This window comes from Dendrobium catenatum, unplaced genomic scaffold (assembly GCF_001605985.2).
Source record: "Dendrobium catenatum unplaced genomic scaffold, ASM160598v2 fragScaff_scaffold_1615, whole genome shotgun sequence".
Lineage (NCBI taxonomy): Eukaryota > Viridiplantae > Streptophyta > Magnoliopsida > Asparagales > Orchidaceae > Dendrobium > Dendrobium catenatum.
Genome location: NW_021320077.1, coordinates 1 through 25,372, shown reverse-complemented (window position 1 = coordinate 25,372; position 25,372 = coordinate 1).

Here is a 25,372-nt window from a genome sequence, read left to right as displayed (position 1 = left end):
GTAATCCATGTATTATTTAAAGACTTTGTTCATCATCCTTTAGAAAGTTTTTCATGCATTTTTAAATCTTAAACTCATGACTTTGTAGTAGTACATTTCTCATGATTTATGTACCATGGAGTCAACTAGGGTGTTGATCCTTAGAAGGTGGTAGCTTTTTCTTAGGGCATGCTGAGTTTATATTAGTAAAATTCACAAATAATCTACATTTTGTTTTTTGAGTTTTAAACCATTACCAAGTTGGTAACAAAATATAGATATTGGAGTTCCCTGATGAAGTTTGTGGTGAGTAGCCTTCTACTTCTTCATGGATGGGCTTTATGAGTAAGGCAACCATTTTCTTGATCTTTTATTTTGTGGGAAGAGAGTCTCTTTGAATATTTAGCTTATGGCAAAAGACATCTTATGTAATGACTGGCATGTCAGTAGCTATAAATATAAACACCTCAAGATTATTGTGGAGGGTTTGCACAACCTAATCATGATGTTCTTTGCTAAAAGAGCTATTGATTTTGAGAATTCTATCTATTTCATTTTTTTCTTGCAGGAACTTCTTTGATGGACTAAATTATCTTAAGGCTTGGACTCTCTTTATGTTTAGTTGAAGGATTTCATTGAAGTTGTAAACTAAACCTACTATTCGTAGGTATTAGGTGCACGACTTGGCTAGGTTTCTTTTTACCATAACTTCTCTTCGTTTGACTAGAAACTTGATAGTAAAGTGGTATGCAGATACTACATCCCTAAAGCTATTTAACAATTATTTGTTTAATATGGTGTTGTAGGTAGCTAGGGAATTGATAATTAAGAAGTCACCCATAGCAGTATACTAATGATATCCTTTGGCATATATGATAGGTAGGGTAATTACTCATTTAGCCTTTCTGCAATTGCGTGGAAATCCATAGAGAGTCCCAATGGTAGGAGTGAGATTGGAGGTGAGTCTATTCATTTCATCAAAGGATTCCTTAAAGATTATATTTATTAAACTCCTAGTATTTATTAGAATTCTATTGATTTACTTTTTGGTGATCAAGGATATGACAATGGCCTCATTTTAAGGGTTTCCCTCAGTTCATTCATCTCTATTGCTAAAGTGATAAGTGTGTCATCAAGTAATCATGAGAATGGTTTTGAATTGACTTCTTTAAATCACGTTTTTTTTTTCATGTGTGTGGTGGAGATATCCATTTGATCACTACCTATGATGGTACGCAATACTTTGGCAATGTGGATTAATCTAACCAACCTGAGCTCATTAAAACTTTTTTCTAATTTGGCTTTCCCTAATTGTGACTTTAAATTTTTTAGGATGAATTCTTTGAGCTTCCCAATTTTGATGAGTTCCTTGATAATATTTTTTAGGTGGATATATTCTTAAGTTTCGTACCCATGATTTTTATGGAATGCATAGTACCTCAAGGTTTCCTAGGCACTACTTATCTTCATAAGCAATGGGCTCCCGAAGAGTTCTTTATTCTAAATGGCCTCTATAAGCTCAAAATATTATTAAAAAAGTGCATATTGGATTGTGTGATTCTTACTAGTCCAATGCTAAAATAAAAATACAGATTAAAATGATGGTATATTATAGGTCATCAATGTTTGAAGGCTATATGAATACTATAAGTTTATGACATCAATATTAGGTGCTCAGTGTAGTTCTATATCAACCATCAAATATCCTACATCCAACTAATTCTTTGTGGCTATTTTAAAGTTAGGGTATATGTATTATCATAATGACTAATCTTCCATCTATTGTGACTCGAGCTCACGAGTTTTATGTTTTTGATGATAACAAACAGTTTTTTATCTCATAGTATGTTTTATTCTATATTTATTTATGTGTATACTAACATTTCAGGAATACCATGCAACATCAAAAAAAGAATCGTAGCTCAAGATTGGGTTGAATAATGTTATGTTGCAAAGGGTCTACAATATTCATTAATGTAATTTTGATTTCTTGATTCAAGTCCTAAAAAAAACTTCATGCCAGGGAAAGTTCTAGAGAGAGAAGCTCCGACAATTTTCTAGAGAGAGAAAGTTAGTCATTTTTGAATTTTTGTGGGCCTTTTCTGGTAGCAGGTTTGAAGATCACCGATCAGAGGAAGGTGTCTTCGGCCTTCTTCCGCTGCTTCCATGGAATCTGGTCGATCGACAGGATCAGATCTAATGTTGAATAAAGGTATTGTGATAAGAGAGGGATTTTGCCCTCTGTCTCGTCAAGATTTGAATTTTGAAGGTAAAGGAAAGAAACCTTTGCTTGATCTTTCTACTGGGGGAATCAATGATAATGCAAAACTGAATATGTTGTCTTAGAATTTAAATCTGGAAACGTCTTCTTCGGCGGGATTAATCTTGAAAGTTAATGAGTCTTTATGTAACAAGGATAATGTTATGGGCCGGAATTTAACGACCGATATTGAGATTCTGGATCAAGAAGTGGCCAAAGATGTTAATTCTGTGCAGGTTAGTGCTAATTAAGGATGGAACTGGAGATAATGAAAATTTGAAGGATGAGTTTGTTGAAGCTTGGAAGAAACCACAGCATATCAGGCTTTCTTTCAACAGCGACATCGTTAAAATGTCTGATAATGGAGTTGCAGTCAATTAAATGCTGAAAAGGAGATTATGAATTCTCAGGTACTGAAGTTTTCGTTGGTTGTTAAAGTTCTGGGTGACAATATTTCTTTTCCTATGTGTAGCGTCGAATTGAGAAGACAGTGGAGCAAATTTGGAAATTTCCATATGATGTCGCTTGGAATGAACTGGATTCTATGCTCTTTCAAGTGTTAGGAGGCTATGGATGAAGTACTCAATGGTGGACCATGGTATGTTGGAGGTTACATAGTGGGAATGGACAAATGGTCTCCGTCATTTAATCCCAATTCTTTCAAGGGGATAACTGCTCCGGTGTGGATACGTCTTCCTTGTTTGCCACTCAACTATTGGGACAAAGAAAATATCGCTCGAATTGTATCAACAATAAAAGTACCTATGTATGTGGATGGAAACTCCTTCAGATGGGGAAAATAAGAATTTGTACGTGTTTATATAAGTCTGATTCTGGAAAATAGCCTTCCTAATGGTGTGTGTATTGACGGTATTGCTGGAAGATTCTTCCAGCATATTGAATACGAGAAGATTGATTTGCTCTGTTTTCATTGTCATAGCTGCGAAGGTGAGCAGTAAGCAGAAAACTGTGGCTATTATTCCTACAGAGGAAAAAATATCAGAACCGGAATATAGTTCTTGGATCCATGTTCGATTCAAGAATAGAATAAATAGAAATAGTAGAGTTGATAAAGAAGGAAGGAATAGAAAAATGGAGAAGGTAACAAATAGCAAGGTGATGGTTGCAGCTCACAGGAGAGAATGGAAGCAAATTATATTGCAGTTCATGCTGAACATCAGAAGCACTTGGTCTCTGTTGCTGTTAAAGACAATATGGAAAAAGAGGTTAATTTTGAAATGGACAACATGTTCCAGATTCTCATGAATGAGGTTGAAGAGAGGGAAGTTACGACTCAGCATATTAAGGAAAAAAACAGAGGACTCAAGGTTGCTAGATGGGAATATGGGTGATCTGAAGGCTGCTGGGGGGCTCAACAGCAATTCGGTTAAGGTTAAGTTGGCTAAGGAATTAAAATCTTTGGGTCCAGTTTAATCGGGCATAGGAAGAAAAGAAGAGATGGTAAGGGAAATGTGATTGGCGGAGATGGTTCCCCTCTTGCTGATTAATGACGGCTTCATTGTTTTGGAACTGCGGGGGAGCCAGAAAAAGAGAGGCTTCTCTGTATTTGAGGGAGATTGTAAGGGAACATGAGGTGGTTTTTATTGGGTTTATGGAGACTAAGATTAGTAGTATTGATAAAAGAGATGTGGACTATTTTATTGGGGGAGATTGTGATTTTTTTCATCACCCAGCAGTACGCACGTCTGGTGGAATTCTGACTGTTTAGAACAGGAATAAAGTTTCTTTTGATGTAAAAGAAAGCTCTTCTCAAGCTGTTATTGGAGTTCTTTCTACTCCTTCAATGGGAGATTGGAAAGTGGCAACAGTATATGGGAGTAGATGTTGTGTGGAGAGAAGGGATCTTTGGAGTTTACATGAGAAGAACACAATAGGGTCGGGTCCCTCTATAGTGGGGGGAGATTTTAATTATATTCTTAAGAAGGAAGAGAAAAAGGGTGGGAAGAGGTTCATCTTCTCTAGGGGGCATAGAGAGATGAAAAGTTTTATTACTAACTCTGATTTTTATGATGCAGGTTTTATTGGACCATGTTACACTTGGTGTAATAACAAAGATGGTTCTGGATTTGGGAAAGGCTTGATAGATGCTTGGTGAATTCAGCCTCCTTGAAATTGGTTCCTTCTGGAAGAGCACAGTATCTAGCTCGGGTGGCGTCAGATCATAGCCCGATTGTATATAAGATGGAAGCTTTGCAAACCATAAAGGAGAAACACTTCAGATTTGAGGATACTTGGAGATTCTATCCAGTTGCAAGAGGCATTATTTATAATCTTGGAAGAAGGGGGATTTCGGAGATGAGGTAGAGATTCTTCATATGAAGATTAAAAGGACTTTGAAGGCCCTTTTCTTTTGGAATAGGAATAAATTCAAAGATTTATGTAAGCTTAGAGATAATTTAAAAAAAGACATTCTGGATTTACAAGCCAAGGAAGTGTCTAATGCTGAGTTCTCGGCTGAAGATTTGTGTCTTCTTAGGCACAAGGTGCATGAGTTGAATGTTACTTTGAAGAGACTTGCAACATGGTGGAATCAAAGGGCTAAGACTAGGTGGAATGAGGAAGGTAATACGAACTCTGTGTTCTTTCATAACTTTGCATCTGTGAAGAGGAGTGCCAATTTGATTAAGCATATTAAGAATGTGGTCAATCAGTTAGCTAAAGAAGACGAGCAAATTGAACAAATATTTCTTCAATTCTTTGAAGAAAAATGGAAGCACAGGTATTGTATTCTAACGGATTGGCCTGAAATTGGTGCCTCACAAAGACTTAATGAGTTGGATAGAAAGGTGTTAGATAATGGATTCTTGCTGGAAGAGTGCAGAATGGCAGTGTTTCAGCAGGGAAACAACAAATCGCTTGGGTATGATGGTGTAACTGCACCATTCTTCAAGAGTTATTGGAACATTGTTGGTGAAACAACTTGGTTGGCGATCAAGAAGTTTTTTAGCACTGGTATTATGCATAAAAATTGGAAAGACACATTGATTGTGCTAATCCCCAAGGTGAATAATCCGATTGTTCCTTCAATTTTTTGGCCTATTATCCTTTGTCAAACTACATACAAGATTGTTGCTACTATGCTTGTGAATAGACTTAATAACCTTATGCATAAGATGATCTCTGAGGAGCAGTTAGCTTTCATTCCATGGAGATCTATGTCTGATCATTGCATTCTAGCTCAAGAGATTTTTCATAAGTTTAAAACCTCAAGAAATAAAAAAGGATTAATGGCAGTAAAGATTGATATGGAGCAGGATTATGACAGCATGGGGGGGAGTACTTTGCAGCAAATTCTTGTTTGTATGGATTTTCTTTGCCTTTTCTGGTTTTATTATGGAATGTGTTTTGAATGTGAGGTTTGCTATTATCCTGAATGGAAAGAAGCTTATAGTGGATTCCGTCAAGGATGTCCATTATCACCGTTCTTGTTCATAATGTGTGCTCAACTCCTTTCTAATGTTTTGGTGCAAAGAGGTCAAAGTTTGGGCATTCAGGTGTCTTCTAAGGGACCAAAAATTACTCACTTACTTTATGCTGACGACATTTTGTATTTTCTCAAGCAACATATGGGATGGCTATACTTATGATGAAAATCATTCAGAAGTTTTGTAAGTGGACGGGTTTGAAGGTGAACTAGAACAAGTCTCAAATCCTATTCGGTAAAGCTGTTGGTACATCTAGCAAGAAGAGGTTGGGTAGAATTCTTGGGTTCAAGGCTGTCAATGAATGGAAGTATCTGGGTATCAAAATGTCTCTTGAAAGATTGAAGTTGGTTAATTTCCAAGACCTTTTGACTTAGGTTATGGATAAGACGAATGTTTGGGGAAAGAAAACATTATCTTTGGGAGGGAGAATAGTGCTTTTGAAGTCCTCATTATTAACTTTGCCAAATTTTGTTATTACACATTCTTTGGTTCCTAAAAAACTGCTGCAGGAGATTGAGAAGTTGTGCATGAATTTTGTTTGGCACAAATCTAATAAGGGAAGATGCTTACACTATGTTGCTTGGGATGAATTGTGTAAGCCAAGAAGTGCTGGTGGACTTGGCTTATAGTCATGTATCATTAAGAGTGCATTGAAAGCAAGACTTTATTTGAATTACATTCAAAACCCCAAACTCTTTGCTCACCGAATTCTTAATGCCAAATACTCTGATAGCATACTGGTAGGAATTTATAAGCACAACTCCTCTATTTCTTGGATGATTATGGTAGAAGGAGGCAAGTATCTAAAAAATGTTGTTAAATGGAAAGTGGGCAATAGTAGTAAAATTGATGTCCTTGATGTCATCTGGATTCTTGATAGATGTTTTTAATTCTTGGCCAACATTTATTAATTGTGTTAGATTGGAAGGTATGAAGGTGCAGCAATTGTTATCTGATGAAGGAATGTGGGATGACATGAAGTTGAGTGTATTTTTTCATGAATATTTAGCTTGGCTAATCAAGCAAGTTCAGGTGGACAGAGACGGTGGTAGTGAGATGCTGGAACCAATTAAAAAGCTTTCGGCTTGTTCTGTTTCAGCACTGACATTTGAAGCTGTAATAAATAAGAGATATAATGCAAACGATGATGGATTTTATGATTGGTTAAGAAAGCTTAAACTCAACATTAAGGTGGAATTGTTTTGGTGGAGGTAAAGTAAGTTTGCTATCCCAACTAACTCTTTCCTTAAATTTAGAAGACTGTCTACTAATGACTCTAGTGCTAGAGGCTGCTGTGAGGTAGAGAACTATGAACATATTGTGGTTCATTGCAAGTTTTTTACTAAAATTGTTTCCAAAATCAGAGAGTGGGGATTTGTTATAAACATTTTTCATACTCTTGATGAATGTTTAAGGGAACTTAGACGACTATCTAGCAGCAATCCTGGATTGGTTAGATTGTACTGCACCACGGTTTTCATGAATTGGAAGAACCGTAACCTTGTCAAGCATGGGAAGGCTGCAATGTCAACCTCTATGGTTGCAGTGAATGTTATCTCTTTAGCTACTTCTAATCTTCATCCTTTCATAGATAGTTGGGGTGCTAACCTCTCTTGGGAGTATTTGAATTCTTGGCACCCTCCACCATTAGATTGGATCAAGATTAACGTTGATTCTTCTTTGCTTTCTAATTACCGGTCTGGAATTTGAGGCATTTTCAGAGATTACAAAGGTAGAGTGCTCGTTGATTTTGGAAAGAATTTTTTACATTGGGACATTGCACAATTAGAATTGGAAGCTATCCTTGTTCTTCAAGATTTTATACAAGGATGGATGCTAGAGAGTAACGGTGTTATCATTGAGACTGATAACATCAATGTGATTACTTATAATCAACAATCCTTGAAGAAGACTGATTGGCATTTGGAGGAGAGCTTGAATAATGAGCTTTTCTTTCTTAATGACTTTATTAAAATCATTTTCCACCATGTAAGTAGGAAGTGTTGTTAGGAAAGTTGCTATTTGCATGTTTTACATTCTTGCAACTTATATAGTTTTGATGATTCCAAACATTATTGTTCAAATGTGTAGTTATCTCCTAACATTTTTTGGAAGAATTGTATTTGCTCTTGTGTGTACTAACATTACAGGGAAAAAGAACTCCAGACTGCGAAGACTTCAAATTAAAATCAGCATGAGATACCTTGAAATTTTTGAAGCTTGCACTTTGCTTAGAAATCAAATTGAAAGGGAGTCAAATTTCAAAAAAAAAAAAAAAACAGAGTCAAGTCCTATAAGGGAGTATGCTTGCTCGGTGACCATGAACACACACACGCAAGGTAGTGAGATCTAGTCAAATCCAGAAGATCAAGTTTTGAACTAATCGTACTGAAAAATTTTGGATCATCTAGGATGATCCTTTATGATCGTAGAAAATAGCTGCCAATGCTAATTTAGGAAAGATTTTAAGATTTAATTTTTGTTCTAATCATCCCGGATAATCTTAATCGTCTAGGACGATCAATACAAATCATTCCTAAATTGATCCTATGATTAGGGGATCTATATATCATAAAGGATAATGTTTGTCAACATACTCGATTTTCCTAAATCGACCAAGCTAAAATACCATAATTTTTCTTCTAATCATCCCGGACAATCCACAGTATCATCCTGGATGATTTATATAATTTTGCACTGATTATCCCAGACTATCCTAATATCATCCAGGACTATCAGGTCAAATTCTGCACATCATACTGGACGATCCTACGATCGTCCAGGATGATTTTTGGCAACAAAATTGAGTTTTTATGGTTTTTTGAAGTCCACTTTTTAAGCACATCATACAAGACAATCCTACGATCGTCCAGGATGATATTTGTCATCAAAATTGAGTTTTTATGGTTTTTTTAAGTCCACTTTTTAAGCATATCGTACGGGATGATCCTGCGATTGTCCTGAATGATAATGCTGGTTTGGTGCATTTAAGAACCTTTTTGGAGCTCTTATATTTAAGCTTTGTTAGGGCACTTACAAAGTATCTACAGCAGCCATTGAGGCTTTGTTTTGCAAGGTTGCTCCGGCAAGATTGTACCTTAGTACCATCAGATTCAAGGCTCATCTTGAGGGAAGTTTTGGGAAGAAGAAGATCTCTTTAGTGTCAAAGGACTCGGCTACTCTCTTTATCATCCAGGATGATCGTAATACTTGGAGGGTGGAAGTGATTTTGTAAGGGCTTCTCCACCTAGTTGTGTGGGCTAAAGGAGAGACATTGAGTTTTGTGCAATACTTGGAGGGTGCCTCTGAGCAGTGGACGTAGGTAGAAGTTTTACCGAGCCATTATAAATCTGGTGTGTTCTTTCCTTTATTAATTCCTTATTTAATTTCTGCACAATTTAATTATGGTGAATTTTGGTTTTCTTATATTTTGTTTTCATCGTGAAAATTTTTTAAAATACCAATTCAATCCCCTCTTGGTTAGCCTTGGGCTAGTTCATAAGGGCTTAACATCTCTAACGAACTTTGAAGTGGTATCAAAGTGGGATTCATAAAATCGAGTTTTTGAAAAATTTTAAAATTTTGATCCATGGCTAATTTTTGTAATCGTAATATTGCAGAAGATTATTCAATCAGAAGATCACCTTTAATCGAAAATATTACTTTGATTTTTAGAAAATTTGCATGTCTACTTTCTTGAAATCAATTGATTTCCAAATGTGGAAAATGATTTTAATTATTCTATACCATCACGTGTAATAGATGGAATTAAAACTGATATTCCTTTTAATCAATGGAATTGGGAAGAACAAATCAATGCTCAATTGAATGCTAGATCATTAAACTATTTTTTCTGTGTTTTAAATTCTAAAGATTGTATGTTTATATCCACGTTCACTATTGGCAAGAAAATTTGAGATAAATTACACAATATATATGAACAATATAGGATGAATACTTTAATGCATGATTAAGAACTATCTTGCATGAAAGCTTATAAGATGATCTTAGACTTGTATATTAGGTTTATTCAAATTGTGAAATCATTGCATGCTTTAGTTAAAGAATTTTCAAACTTTGGAAAAGTTAATAAAATTTTATGTTGTCTACTTGATGAGTTTGATGCCAAAGTTATTATTTCTGAATAAAAAAATTTGAATAAATATTATATTGATAATTTGATTGGCTCACTCATTACCTACGAGCAAAGTTTGGGCTAAAGACTTTTGGATGCAGGAGAGATGACATTGTTAAATGCTAAAAACATAGAGAAAAGTAGCTTAGTTGGTGACAAAAACAATGACATATAAAGCAAATTAGAAAGCCCACTAAAGAACAAACATAAGCATCAACAATAATGGAATAAAGGTAAAAATGATAAAAATATTAAGATTTCCACTAACGTTATTTGCTTTGGATTTAGGAAACCTGGACATATGAAAAATCAGTGCCCTAATTTGAGAATTCTTCATGCAAAAGAAAAAGGTAAAGCTAAGCAAATTGTAATAAGAGCAAATAATAAAAAGAAAAAAATCTCCTAGGCAGATCTTGCTTCTGAATAAGAAGACTAGGAGAAAGATGATGTTTAAACCCTTGTTTGTGTGTTTATTTATTTTTGTATGCATATTTTTGTTCGTTGTATTTTTGTTTGTTTTTTGTGTTTTCTTTAGGTTTATTTATTTATTTATTTATTTTTCATTCTTTTTCTTTTACGTTATAATTTTAAATTTGTCTTTAATTTTTCTTTTTGTGAAGTTCTCTCTGATCAACACACACTTTTCACCTTTCAAAAAATGAAAAACCTACTTCCTATTTTTCTTGAATTCTAATGTAAGTTGTGGTTGACTTCTCTAAAATCAGTCAAAGGAAGGAAACTCATGATTTTGTCTCTTTATCTCTTTACTTAAAGAGGTTATTTTACTTTTGATTCAAAATCTTCATCATATTATAAATTGGATTTTGAAACAGATCTTTTCATATCCCTATATTTTATTTATTGCATACAGATATTCAACAAGTTATTAAATCTAACTCATAATTTCCTTAATCAAGTAGTTCATTTTATTAATTGAATGGGTCTACGTTTATTTTTAAAATTTTTGAAAGGCAGCATATTTAAAGAAAAAAGTGGTCAATGATGCCAAATAAAAAGGTACGCAATGATGCCAAAATGGAAAAAGATACACAAAGTGTGCCAAAAAACTGACAAGAGGCATAAAATGAGCTCACAAAAGTAATGCTTACCTTTCTTGTACTTCTTAAAACTTAATAAAACCCTTGATATATTTGATACTTTAGCTTGAAATTCATGATTTCGGATTCACCAATTTTTGCATTAATCTTCTATTAGATATGTTTTATGAAAGGAGTTTTGAAAAAAATTAGTGTTTCTTTTTCTAATTTGTTCCTTGATTTAGATATTAAATTAAAAATTTTTTGAGCATTTAAAAGGGCTTGAGCTTGGCTTAGCAATTTCTAAATTTCTAATATTTCTGAGTTATGTGTTATCAATATATTCTTTACTGAGTTTTTGAATAAAATCAAGAGGTAACTTTCTCATTTTAATAATTTTTTTCAGTGGATTAGGGATCATTTTGCTTTTTAATTATTTTTTTCTTCTGATTATTTATTCCTCTCCTCTTTTTTATAAAGTCAAATGGGGGGGGGAATGTGCTATTTTTATATATTTATTTTAGTTATTTATTTTGTTTTACTTGTTTTATTTTAAAATAAAAAAATTCAAAAAAAGGAAAGTTTTATTTTTTTCTATTTTTAAATTTTTATCTTAGTGAGGGAGAGTTTAAGAAAAAATAATTTTAGTTTGTAACTTCACCAGTAATGTTTGACATCATCAAAAAGAGGGAGATTGTTGTGACTCGAGCTCATGAGTTTTATGTTTTTTATAATAATAAATATTTTTATATCTCATTGTATTTTTCATTCTTTATTTGTTTATGTGTATACTAAAATTTCAGGAATACCATGCAACATCAAACAAAGAATAAGAGCTCAAGATTGGGTTGAATAATGTTATGTTGTAAAGGGTCTGTAATATTCATTGATGTAATTTTAATTTCTTTAGTCATGCCTTGTATGGGAGTATGCTTGCTTGGTGGCCATGCACACACACACTCAAGGGAGTGAGATCTAGTCAAATCTAGAAGATCAAGTTTTGAACTAATTGTATTGGATGATTTTAAATTGTCTAGGATGATCCTTTATGATCTTGGAAAATAGCCACCAATGCTAACTTAGGCAAGATTTTAAAATTTAATTTTTTCACTAATCATCTCGGATGTTCTAATCATCATGGAGGATCAATACAAATCATGCCTAAATTGATCCTGTGATTAGGGGATTACTTATGATTAAATTTTTCAATCCGATCATCCTAGACAATTTATATGCATACATGATGATGTTTATCCACATACTTACTTTTCCTAAATCATCCAAGTTGAAATATCATAATTTTTCTTCTAATCATTCTGGAAGATCCACAATATCATCGTAAATGATTTGTACAATTTTGCATTGATCGTCCTTGACTATCCTAATAACGCCTAGGACTATCAGGCAAATTTTGCACATCGTATTGGACGGTCCTATGATCATCCAGGATAATTTTTTGCGCTAAAATTGAGTTTTTATGGTTTTCTAAAGCCCACTTATTAAGTGCATCATACGGGAAGATCCTGTGATTATCCTGGATGATATTTGGCACCGAAATTAAGTTTTTAGGATTTTTTTAAGTCCTTTTTTAAGGGCATCATACGAGATGATCCTGCAATTGTCTTGGATGATAATGTTGATTTGGTGCATTTAAGAGCCTTTTTGGAGCTCTTCTATTTAAGATTTGTCAGGGCACTTGCAAAGTGCCTTTGGAAGCCATTTATCCTTAATTTCTTTTGGAGAAAATTGTTGAAACTTGTTCAATATGAACTAGGTTGTTAGACCTAAGCTTTCAGTAGCTAACCAAGCGAGGGGTGAATTGGTAATTAAAAAATTTATCCCACTTTTTAAAATTGAACCCATAATAACTTTAGTGAATTTTTGTAGAAAAGGTTTTTCAACCACAAATAAAAAGTAAAAACAAAAGCAGTGTAAAATAAAAAGACACAAGATTTATAATGGTTAGGTCATCCACTCCCCGGAGGCACCCTCTGAGTATTACACTAATACCACTAGTGACTCTCCTTTTGCACCCACAGCAAGGCGGTGAAGCCTTCACAAAAACTCTCTTCCACCACTACCAGATGTAGCAGAGAACCATCGTCCTTTTAAACTCTCCAAGTGTTGGCAGAGAATCATCTGTCCTTTCAAACTCTCCAAGCATGGGCAGAGAACCCTTCATCTTTTCACACTCTCCAAGTGTGGGCAGAGAACCCTTCATCCTTTCACACTATCCAGGTGTAGGCAGAGAACCCTTCGCCTGTTTACACTCTCCAAGTGTCGGCAGAGAATCCATTATCCTTTCACACTCTCCAAGTGTAGGCAGATAACCCTTCGGCTATTCACACTCTCCAAGTGTTAGCAGAGAACTGGATCTCTTTGAATGATCTTCTCACAAGAAATCTAGGAGGACGAGAGAAAAGAGTGAAGCAATCATAAATCACTATTGGAGATTCTTACCTTTGAGTTTCAAGTGAATCCTTCACACAACAGTAGTAAGAATCCTCCTTTAAACAATCTCTCACACACTCTCCTTCACTCTCCCTTCAGTTAACATGAAGATCAGTAGAAAAAAAGATCACAAGATAGTTTTAAGTGGACTTTATTTAAGAAAGACTTGAAAAACTATCCAAAAACTACTGACTTTCAAGCCTGTACATAGTCGATTATCCCGGACGATCGTCAGATCATCATGAACGAATAGTATAAAAATAATTGCATATGAACTCAATGTATAATGGTACGAACTGACTTCATATCTGATCATCTTCTCGTATGAAATATGTTCGTCTTGGGACGGACAATTAATCTAGGGTTCATTCTGGCGAAACTGCAGGACAGTCCCAAATTTTTAGGGAACAGAGGACTTTATCCTAGGATGAACATGAATGTTTGTCAGGACGAATAGTTCAAGTCATCAGTCCAGAGAACTTCGTTCAGAGATGATCATAATGAATCATCTTGATGAATAGTTTAACCCATGTATCTAGACGACTTCATCCTATTATATGCCTAAGTTTTGAGTGCCTATCAAATATTTGACGATTTTTTTATTCCTTAGGATCATCGTGAAACCTTGAACATATATAAACACTAAACATTTGTCCAATCTACTAGTATTCTGCTAGAGTATTGATCCTATAATCCCTTCATATTTCTTTAGGTCAAACGATTTTCCATCTATATCCTTGTTTAATTAGGTGAACGGGCTCATTGATGTATTCATGCTCTTACTACTTTAAATTTTGAATTTATTTAATGTTTCTTTTATATACTTTCTTTTCCTAATAAATGTACTATCTTCTCTTTGTTTTATACTAAACCCAAGAAAGTAAGTCAACTCATCCATCATTCTTATTTAAAATTCCCTACTTATAGTTATAGAACACTCATTGCATAAATTATTATTGTGAATCCAAAGATTATATCGTCAACAGAAGTTTGTACTATGAATATGTCCTCTCCAATTTTTTAAGAAATAAGGTGATGTTTACACTACCCTTAACAAATGACTTTCAAAATGAAAGTTTCTCAATGTATTATACCATGCCCTATATGTTTGTTTCAACACATAAAATGCTTCTTAACTTTGTAAACATGATACCAATTGTTATGCATACACATTCTCTTTTATAGCACCATTGGAAAAAAACAATTTAGACATCCAATTTATAAAACATGAAAATGCTAATTAAACTCTTACGGTATCAAACCTAGCTACTAAGGCAGAAGTTTATTCAACATCAATACCCTCTACTTGATTATACCCCTTAGGTACTAAACTTTCTTTGTTTATTACTACTAACCTTGAGTTATTCAACTTAGTCATAATAATCCATTTGGATCAAACTACACTCTGATCGGTGGATCTTCTAACCAATTCCCATACATCCTTTCTGATGAACTGATTAATCCCTTCTTGCATGGCCACTATTCAGAATTAATCACTTAAGGCTTTATCTACATTAGTGGGTTTAATCATATAATTGAATGTAGTATTGTTAACTTCTCTCTCCAAGACCTTGCATAATCCCAACTCCTTTAGATGGGCAAATAAGGTGAGTGCTCCTTATAATAACTCAATGAGTTCTACTAATCACAACGAATAGGATCCTGGGGTTGTTCTCTATTTTAAGGTTAATACTTTCTACTACACAGATAGTCTCAGCCTAATCATCATAATCAATCCTAGTCTCAATAGATTAATTTGACTCATCAAAGATCATTTGGGTGGATTCCTCTATAACTAATAATATTTTATTAAAAAACCTCTAGGATTTACCTACTGAGGCATAATTTAAGAAAATAGCTTCATTCATCTTAGAATCAAACTTTCCTAATTGATATTTCCCTTTAAAAAGCACAAAATATTTGCAAGCAAAAAACATGCAACTGCGATAAATTCATTGTCTACCCTTTATTATCTCATAGGGTGTCCTTTTTTATCTTTGACCTAATATTAACCTGATTCAGCACATAGTAAGTAGTATTCATTACCTCTGCCCAAAAATATATAGGTAGACTATTTTCACCCAACAATTCCTTAGTTGCCTCTACCAAGGTTCCACTCATCCTTCTAAAAATGTCATTTTGTTATGGGATCCAAGCGGAAAAAAAAAATTATAACTTATCCTAAATTCCATACAAAATAATTCAAATATGTCATTTTAAAATTTTCCACCATATTGATTATGCATTATAGAATTTAAGTATCCTAACTTTTGTCAAATCCAAGTAGAGAAGGTCCTAAATTCATCAAAAGACTCACTTTTATGTGCTAAAAGGCGCACCCATAGAAATATTGAGTAGTCATCAACCATTATAAGTCCAAATGTTTTTCCATCTAAACAAGTTGTAATAAGGTCCAAACAAGAACATATAAAGGATCTCTAGTGATCTAGTTGTTACTAAGTCTTTGATTAAACAAAAAGATTATCTAGTCTAACTTTTTAATTAAAAATCATGATACATGTACTAAGAATGTTATATTTTAAACCTTCTTCTAAAAGAATATGTTCAATGGAAAATCTTTTTTTTTTTTAATTATACATGTACCTACTACCTTCTTAGTGGTGTTATCTCCTAAGGTGACTTCACCTCCACTCTTAGTTTATAACCTTAAAAATTACTTCAGATCAACCATCGTATGCCTCAAGCAGCTATATCTTGGTACCACATGATCTCACTAGACCTCTTATGATAGTATACCTCATCGTTATGAAAGTTTCTAATATAACCATTAAATAATGGTTGGTTACCAAATCTTCTAATTAATTTTCTAAGGAATTTGACTCTGAGTTTAACCAGAACACCTTTTATAGTTTTTACTTACCATTTTTAGAATTTGAATTTTTCCTTATCGTATTCCTTAATATAGTTACTCTTGAGGTTGGTTCAATATGTTCTCAAATTTCTAAGCTTCCTACACTCAAAATAAACCATATCAAATAAGTACTTATTGAATTTAATTTTTTTTACATTTGCTCTTATCAAATTGGTGATTATATTTGTGTTTCAGGAAGCTCTTGATTAAGTGAATAATCAATGTTATGTCCTTGCTCCCATTAGGTCCTGAATCCTTCCTCTCAGTATCATCAACCTTTAATACCAACCTGTCAGATAATCTCTCACAAAGTTTAATGCAAAATAGTTCATATTCATATAATAACAAATTTAAACATAATTATTTAACCTCATCAGTGCCTTTGTAGGTGATGCATAATCTATCAAATGTCTCTTCTCCTCTCTCTCAAAGAATCTCTCCTTTAACCTCCCTAGGTCGATAGAGATGCCTAAATCTCTTTAACCTCCTTAATGTGGGTAAGAAGCTATAATCCCTTTCACCTTCTTAGTTTAATGGAGTAGCCAAAATCTATTTCATCATCTCAATGAAGTAGAGTTGCCAAATTCCCTTTCACCTTCTTGATGTGGCAGAGTAGTGGAAATCCCTTTCACCAATTTGATATAGTATAGTAGCCAAAATCCCTTTTACCTCCTCAATGTGGCAGAGTTTCCATCAGCCTTTGATACCAAAGACTTTTTCATAAAGATTCACTCAAGATAAATATTGAAAGACTAAGAGAAACTCTGAGGCAAGTTTCTCAAAGTAATATGTGAAAACCACTTTTACACTTCCTTGTATCCCACAATGCTCTTCTACATCTCACTACAAAAAATTTAAGGTTTACCGGTGGTCATATAACTACTAGAATTACCAAAGGTTAAATTTGTGGTCCAACCACTATTCTTAACTGGTACTTTATTCGGTGAATTGTAATAATACACCACAAAAATTAGCACAGTATATTAACCCCCAGTAAGGACATCGGTTTTTATTTTACCGATGGCTTAGGACGCCATTGTTAAGTGATTTTTTTAGCAGTCTAAACCACTAGAAAACCACTGAAAATGGCTCTAATATTGGCCAAGCTGAGTCTTCCTCTTCATTTTTTCACGTATTTATTTCTTTGCATATCCATTTCTTCCTTGCTCATGATCGTTCCTCTGACTACTTGTGCAGGAATTCGGCAGCTGACACCATATTTCTAGCCGACGATCTTGCCCTAACTCTTGCCACCGATCATTTATAAATTCTATTTGTGAAATCCATCAATCGGCAATGCCCTGAACTGATTAAGTTTTGCATTTTTTTTTCTTTTGCTAACTATGGGAGAGAGTTATGGAGCATAGATTGTTGGATAACCTCAAGGATAAGTATGCAAGAATTAAAATTTATGGATTGGATTTAAGTCTGTAGCTTTAGTGAAAGTGTGCTTCAAATTGTTATGTGGTAATAAAGAAGGTTGATTTACCTTCTAAGGAGAGATGTTAAGAGAGTGCTTTTGTTTTTCATTGTTCTATGTTATGTTTTTCATTGTTCTTTGTTATGGTTTATCCCTTGTGGAGGGTGGAAATAAATTTTATTTTAGATAAAAAATTGATCTTAATTATGTTCTTATATTTATATGAAATTATCTATAATATAAGGATAAAATTAATTTTAACTATGTTTTTAATGTTATTATGAATTTATTTGGACTAACTTTATATTTATCTAATTTATTGATCTTTATTATTAGTATTAATTATAAAAAAATTAATTTCAGAACTAAATATTAATATTATTGTAAGATTTATATGAGCACAAGTTTCATAATTCTATCAATACGTTTAATATTTATATGTTTGCAAGCTTATTTATATTAATTAAGCATAGTTATCTTATAATGTATAAAATTTTTCTTGAAACTTCCATAGTTTTTATTAATACATATATTTTTTCTTAAAAAAATATTATTTTTATTTTGTTTAATACATTAAAAATTATGATAATTATATCATTATTAAGTTTCTTTAATCACATTTATTTGCAACCTAAAATTATATCTAATTCAGCACAAAACTTGAAGTAATTTTTAGATCTCAAATTATTCATATCACAAACTTTTTGAATCTAAGCAGTGGCAGAGAGTTATGGAGCATAGATTGTTGGATTTTGTCAAGGTGAAATAGATAGGTCTATGCTTTTTTCATGTCATTAATAAGAGTATATATTTTAAATATATTCAGTCTATTATTTTGAGTGATGGTGAAATATATAGGTTTATTATTAGTAAAATTCAAGTTGGATGGTTAAAGTGGAGGAATGTTTAGGACTTATTGTGTGATAGAAAAGTCCCCCTCAAACTTAAGGGAAAATTCAATAAGATAGTGGTTAGACCTGCAATGCTTAAATATCTTGTTCAAACGTAGGTATCGAACCCTAAACTAATATTGGATGGTTGGTGAATGCATTCCAATTCAAGTAAAGCACACTTGTTCAAAAGTAAACCACACTTTTTATGCTACATATCTTCTAATAATTGATTTCACTACTATATAGGGAACATTTACTTTAACATCCAAATGACTAACCATGAAGAGAGATATTGGATGTATAACAGATTGTTACCGGGTCAAAGAGGATTGATAGATGAATTTATATAGGGAGTTGAGACTTTTATTAAAGATAATTTTATACAAGTTCTGGAAAGTCATCAGTCTACTAGTGAGGGATCATCTTTAGGATCAACCAAGTATTCGAGTTTCATATGTGGTCAAACATTTTTGGAGAAAGGTAGAGGGGGAGGGTATATGGCTTGAGTTTTCAAAACTATGCTTATGAGGGCCGTTTAACTACATCAGCATTTTATGATGCTAGTGGAGCTAAATAAATGGTTAACCAGAGGGTTGCTACCCTGAGGAGAGAGATAAAAGAGATGAGAAAGGTTTAAAATGAGATGCAGGCAGAGCTCAGATCCTATAGAGATGAAAATCAAAATAAGAAAGAGCAAGAGCTGACTCATAAATCACAAGGCAGTGAAGACATGGAGAATGATTAATGCTCTTATTTATATGATGAAGTTTTTGTTTAAACATTTTTTTTGATGAACTTGTTGTGTGAAAGAGAGGACATAAAGGTTATGGAAATCTTATTATGGATTTCATATGCTACGTTTATTGTAGAACATTTGCATTCTTATTTGTTTAAACATTTAGTTATGCTTGTTATGGATTTCATTTGCATGCCACTTCTATCTCTCTCCTCAGGGCAGCAACCAAAATTTTTAAACAAAAACTAAATGTTTAACAATACATAATAAGCATAACTAAATGTTGCTGCCCTGAGGAAACATGCCACTATAACAAATAATGGTTAACTCATAATTGCTGCCCTGAGGAGAGAGAAATATATATGCTGCCCTGGACTATAATTATGGGTTGATTATAGTGGCATGTTTCCCTTATTTGTTATATATATTTTAAATTTTGTGAAGATATTATGAATATTTGATTAAATAGAGGGGAGCAGTCAATTTTTTTTTTAAATGCTACAGGTTTCTGTTGGCCAACCAGTGATTTGGAAACCAGAAACCTTGATACAGGACAGCTTATTATGGCCACAAAAATTTTAATAAAGTCATTGGTAACTACTAGCGGTTTACTGGTGATCAACTAGCGCTAAACTAGTAATTTAACCACAAATAAAATTGATGGTTTGGATGGATGGCAAGCCATCGGAAATTAACTGGAGGTCACCAGTGCTATGACCGTCAGACTTTTGCTGGCTATTTTGGCCATTGGAAAGATTTTGGTAAAATAAATAGCCAAAATTAACCACCATAAATAATTTTCGATGTAATTTTTATCGGCGATTTACTAACCTCTGTAAAACTACCAATATGTTAGGAAACTGTCGGAAACATAATACTAATCACCAGAAAAAACTATCAATAGTTGGCATTGTTCCTGTAATGTCTCACATAACATCACCCTTTCTCTCCTTTATTTAGTGGTTTCTCTTTAATATTTTTATCGGGGAAATATACCTCTTATTGCCAAAAGTCATTTCCAAAGTCATAATGAGAGTTTAAATATATGGAATAAAAAAATAAATAAATTTTCAATTTGTTATTATATTTGTACAGTATGATTTTTTCATCCTCTACATAACTTGGATTAAGAATTCATTATATAAGTCTTCATCAATGTTTGAGGGTTCTACCATAGAGATGAAAAGTAGATTAACTATACTCATTTCTAAGTCAATGCCTAATTCTTACTCCAACAAAGAGATCTCCTAAGATGAAGGATGACTAGATAAATATCTCTAATCTCTATGCAATGGATTATGAGTCTTTACTCTATACTTTAGGTCAATAGACTCTACTCCTTGGTTGACTTATACCACTTCTTATCCTTCTGACCAAGGCTTAATAAATCTATAAAATTCATAAAATACATCATGGGTTGTCTCCTCTTCCTATAATGTCCTCCTATTGAACACTCTATAGGCTTTACTTATGGAAGGATATCCTAGGAAAACTTCTTCATCAGATTTATGATAAAATTTTCCTGGGGGAAATTTTTAATTCTTTAGAATGAACAACTTACAACTAAAAATATGAAGGTGAGATATATTAGGTGTCCTATCTTTGAGTAGTTCATTGGATGTCTTATTAATATTGGATATGATATTAACCCTATTAAGAACATAGTAAGTAGCATTCACTACTTGAGTCCAAAAATATTTAGGAAGTGAATTCTCAGCTAGCATGGCTCTAAATACTTCTACCAAGGTTATATTCTTTCTTTTAGCAACCCCATTCTACTAAGGGGTTCTAGGAGCAAAAAAATTATGTTCTATTCTTAGCACCTTAAAAAATTATTCAAACTTATCATTTTTAAATTCCCCACCATAATCACTATGGATAATAAAGATTTTACAACATAATTTCTTCTGAATCCATATGGAGAATGTCCTAAATTCTTCGAATGATTTATTTTTATGTGATAAAAACATAATCCTCTTAAATCTTAAGTAATCATCAATAATCAATTATCCATATGTTTTGCCACCTAAGATGGCAGTGTTAATCGATCAAAATATATCCTTGTGAAGGATTTCTAAGGGTCTATAAGTGGTGTTGTCCTATATTTAGTGAAAGAAAATTATGATTTGCTTCCTAGTTGGCAGGTATCACAATGATGGCCCTTAGAGAATTATAGTTTTGGTATGCCTCTAATTGTGTCCTTTTGGGTTATCTTTCTTTGTGCTTTAATGGCATAGTCCCCTATGTAATATTTTGGATTCATCAATAGTAATTTACAAGAATAAATAACTAGTGTACTCAATATAATTCAAGTCAATCATGTTAACATTATTAATTCTCTTTCCTTCTAAATTAATATTTCCATTTAAACTGATCACATAACTTGTAGACAAGAATTTAATATGAAAGCCTTTGTCATAGAATTTAATATGAATTACCAATCAATCATAAACCTACCACTTTTCTTGTGTTATTGTCTCCAAGGGTAACTTTATTGCCTACCCTAGCCTCCAGCATGATGAACTACATTATATCTTTGAGCAAGTACCTGAAGCATCTATTTTCTTGGTACCACATACTCCCTAGTTTGCCTTTTGTGAGTGCACTCCTACAAAGTCAATAAAATATTATATTTAGGAACTGAAATGAGGTTGGGTTTCATCTTTGGCTTTTATGAATGACTTGCATGTATGTTATCCTATGGTGCAGATGATTTAGGCTTCCATACTAGATGTGTCGTATGGCGTATTGTATAAGTACGGGTAATATAACCTAGAATTCCATAAGAGTAACACCTAACATAAGGGAAATGATTCACTAATCTATGTGGGGTGTGGTGCCTCTTCTTAGGGGTATGAGATGCATGCAATAATAAGGGGGTATACCATTATGCCAATATAGGTGTTGGTTTATTATTTTTAAATACCTAGAATTTTTATTTTAAGAATTCATTTGCACTTTTAATGCCTTTAGCTTTTAATTTCAATGCATACTCAATATGATCTAACTCAGTTAAAAATGCTTCTTATTATTTGTATGAATTTTCTAACTCAAGATGCTTTAATTTTATGGATTCATGTGCATTATATAGAACAACATGATTTTTATTTATTGCATCATACTCATCGAGTAAAAACATGAGCTCTTTATCTAATGCAAAATGTTCTACTCTAAGGCTATCTGCCCTTTTTGTAAACATGAAAATTTAGATGATAAACTAACATACATTTTCTTAAGCTTTCTATATGCATCAAGATCTTTTTTAGACTTCAAATAACTCATCATATAAAATCTTGCATACCTCCTCTTGATTATAATGATCAATACTATTATTTTCCATAAAGCACATATTGGTTACCTCCTCCACCACTTTTGGTTCTTATGAGTCTGAAGTGGACTCTACCCAAAATGTTATCTCTATCATTTTCTTCCCCTTTATGACATTTGTCTTCTCCTCACCCTTCTCCTTGATTGGGCAGTCTTTTAGATTAGGGCAATCGGTTCTCAAGTGGCCTGGTTTCCAGCATTCAAAGCAAAATGCTATAAATGATGCCTTAGATTTTTTATTTGGTTTAACTTTATTCTGCTGATAATGCTTTTATTTTCTTTAATAAAATTTTTGAATTTATGTATCGTCAGTTCTATGTTATCATCTTCCTTAGCTGCATAGTTGTCACATTTTGATCCATTTACTTTCAATAGCACAACTATGTCCTTTCTCTTATCTCTTGTATCTTGTAATCTCTTACACACACCTTTCTCATAGGTAATAAGTGAGCCTAACAAGTTATCTATAGAATAAATATTTTGATCTTTTGATTCACAAATGGCAGTAAATATAACATCATAAATACTAGATCGACAGCAAAAAATTTTATCATTTTATTAGTATTTGAAAGCTCCCTACCTAAAGCATGTTATTATGCCTCTATTTGAGTAAACCTAGTGTACATGTTGGAGATGATTTCATTAGGTTTCATGCAAAAAATTTCATAATCATGCAATAAGATTTTAAACATATATTGTTTGACTTCACTAGTACCTTCGTATATAAAAAACAATTTATCCTTGATAGTGGTACATATAGGGACTCTAACATAATCTTTAAACTTAAGAGCACAAAAAAAAAGTTTTAATATTATGTTTTCAAATGAGCTAAGTCCCTATCCTCATTGATCCATTAATTAAATAACACTTCAATTTTAATGCCATTAAAATATTGAAAGGAGAAAGGGTGCAGAATAACCTTCTTCTACCAAAAATTACATGCAAAAATTAATAGATTGCATGAAAGCAGACATGTATATTTTCTAAAATTAAATGTTATGTGATCAAATAAAGGTGGGCTAGTTATATAATAATTCTCAATGGTGTTTTTTCTACAAAAATATCCCATGGATCTTTTTTTCTCAATGTTTTCTAAAATGCTACGTATGAGAACCTCTCTTACACCAATTGAATGATCTATGTTGAATTTTAAGCCTCAGCGAACTATCCCTAAGATCATCAAGAGGGGGGTGAATTGGTTGTTTTAAAAACTTCTTTAAGACAAAAATAATTTTTTGAGACTTTTTTAAATAATTTAAAAACAAACAATAATATTACTCGATGTGAAAGCAAATTAACAACATAAAACATACAACTATGATGCTTATGAGTTACTTAAATCAATATATCATCACATATATAATTTTTAACCAACAATTTCAAGAAAAATTAACATGCAAAAAAATCAATTATAGAAAGTAAAACTCAGAAAGAACACACCTGAAATTCATAGTGGTTCTATCGAATAATAACCAACTTCTAGTCCCTTGAGTCCTCTTCTCTTAGTATTGCACTAAAACTTAAGTGTCTCTCCTTTAGTCTTGATAGCTAAGCAAAGAATCCCTTACAATTGTTTCACCAAACTGTAATGATAGCTACCCTTGACTTATTTTTCACCCTCCTAGTGAAGGAAGAGAACCTATCAATCCTTTTTGATCTTCCTAGTGAAGCAAAAGAAACTCAACCCTTTTTTACCCTCCTAGTGAAGGCAAAGAAATTAAAAATCCTTTTTCAACCTTCTGGTGAAGTTAGAGAACCTTAAAGGTCTTCTTGCTAATGTTATTCTTCCCAGAGCCACCCATGAAACCAAACAAGACACTTAAAGGAAATAAGGCAGAATCTTGCTCATACCAAGCATGTTAAAACCCCTCACACTCCTCCATCCTATGGAAACTCTCCTTTCTCCTTCCCAAAGATCTCTAAGATCTCTCTCTAAAAAACCTAACAGCTAAATATTTGAAACAATTCAATTAAGGGAGCTTAAATACAAGGATTTGTAAAAAGACCTAATAATTCAATTTTTTCATCATTGATCAAATAATATAATCCCATATTATACAGTATGTTTAGTTCAGATAATAATGTTAGTACTATATGGAGAATAAGGCATTGTACAAATAGTTCAAGTATTTTATTTTATCGTACAATACGATATAGAGCATCATCTTGTATGATTAGTTTGATCAAATTAAATTATTGTCCCATACTATTGTTAGCGAATAATTAACATCTCATAAAAAGATCGGGTCATACATATAATTTAACAAATCATATATTATGATCTAGCTAAGATCAACTAATTAAAATTTATCCCTTAATTACATGATTAAATTAGGCAAGATTTGATTATATTATACAGTATGATGAGTATTGTACGATATAATTATTATAAAATTTGAACTGAGATCTTGATTTTAACTTATATTCGCATACAATCTAGATCGTATAGTACGATGATTTCAAATAAATTTAATTATATAAATTGGTCATTATAATCATTTTTCTCACTTTCTCACTCCCCTAAGTGTGTAGTTGTGTGTGTATGATTACTATGTATAGCATCCACCAATCACAAGACTTTAACTCAAGAAATGTATAATTAAATAAAAGTAAAAATATGCCCCTTAAGTACACTTAAACCCATTATACCCAATCCTGAGTTGATCACTTTGCATGGTGTATGATGGACGTAAGATGTTAGTGCACAAGAAGAAATATCTAATAATATTAATAACTTGAGATTGAAAGTTCGTTCAGGATGTTAAGCCCTATGAACTTAGTCCCAAGCTAACCAAGAGGAAGGGTGAATTGGTTAA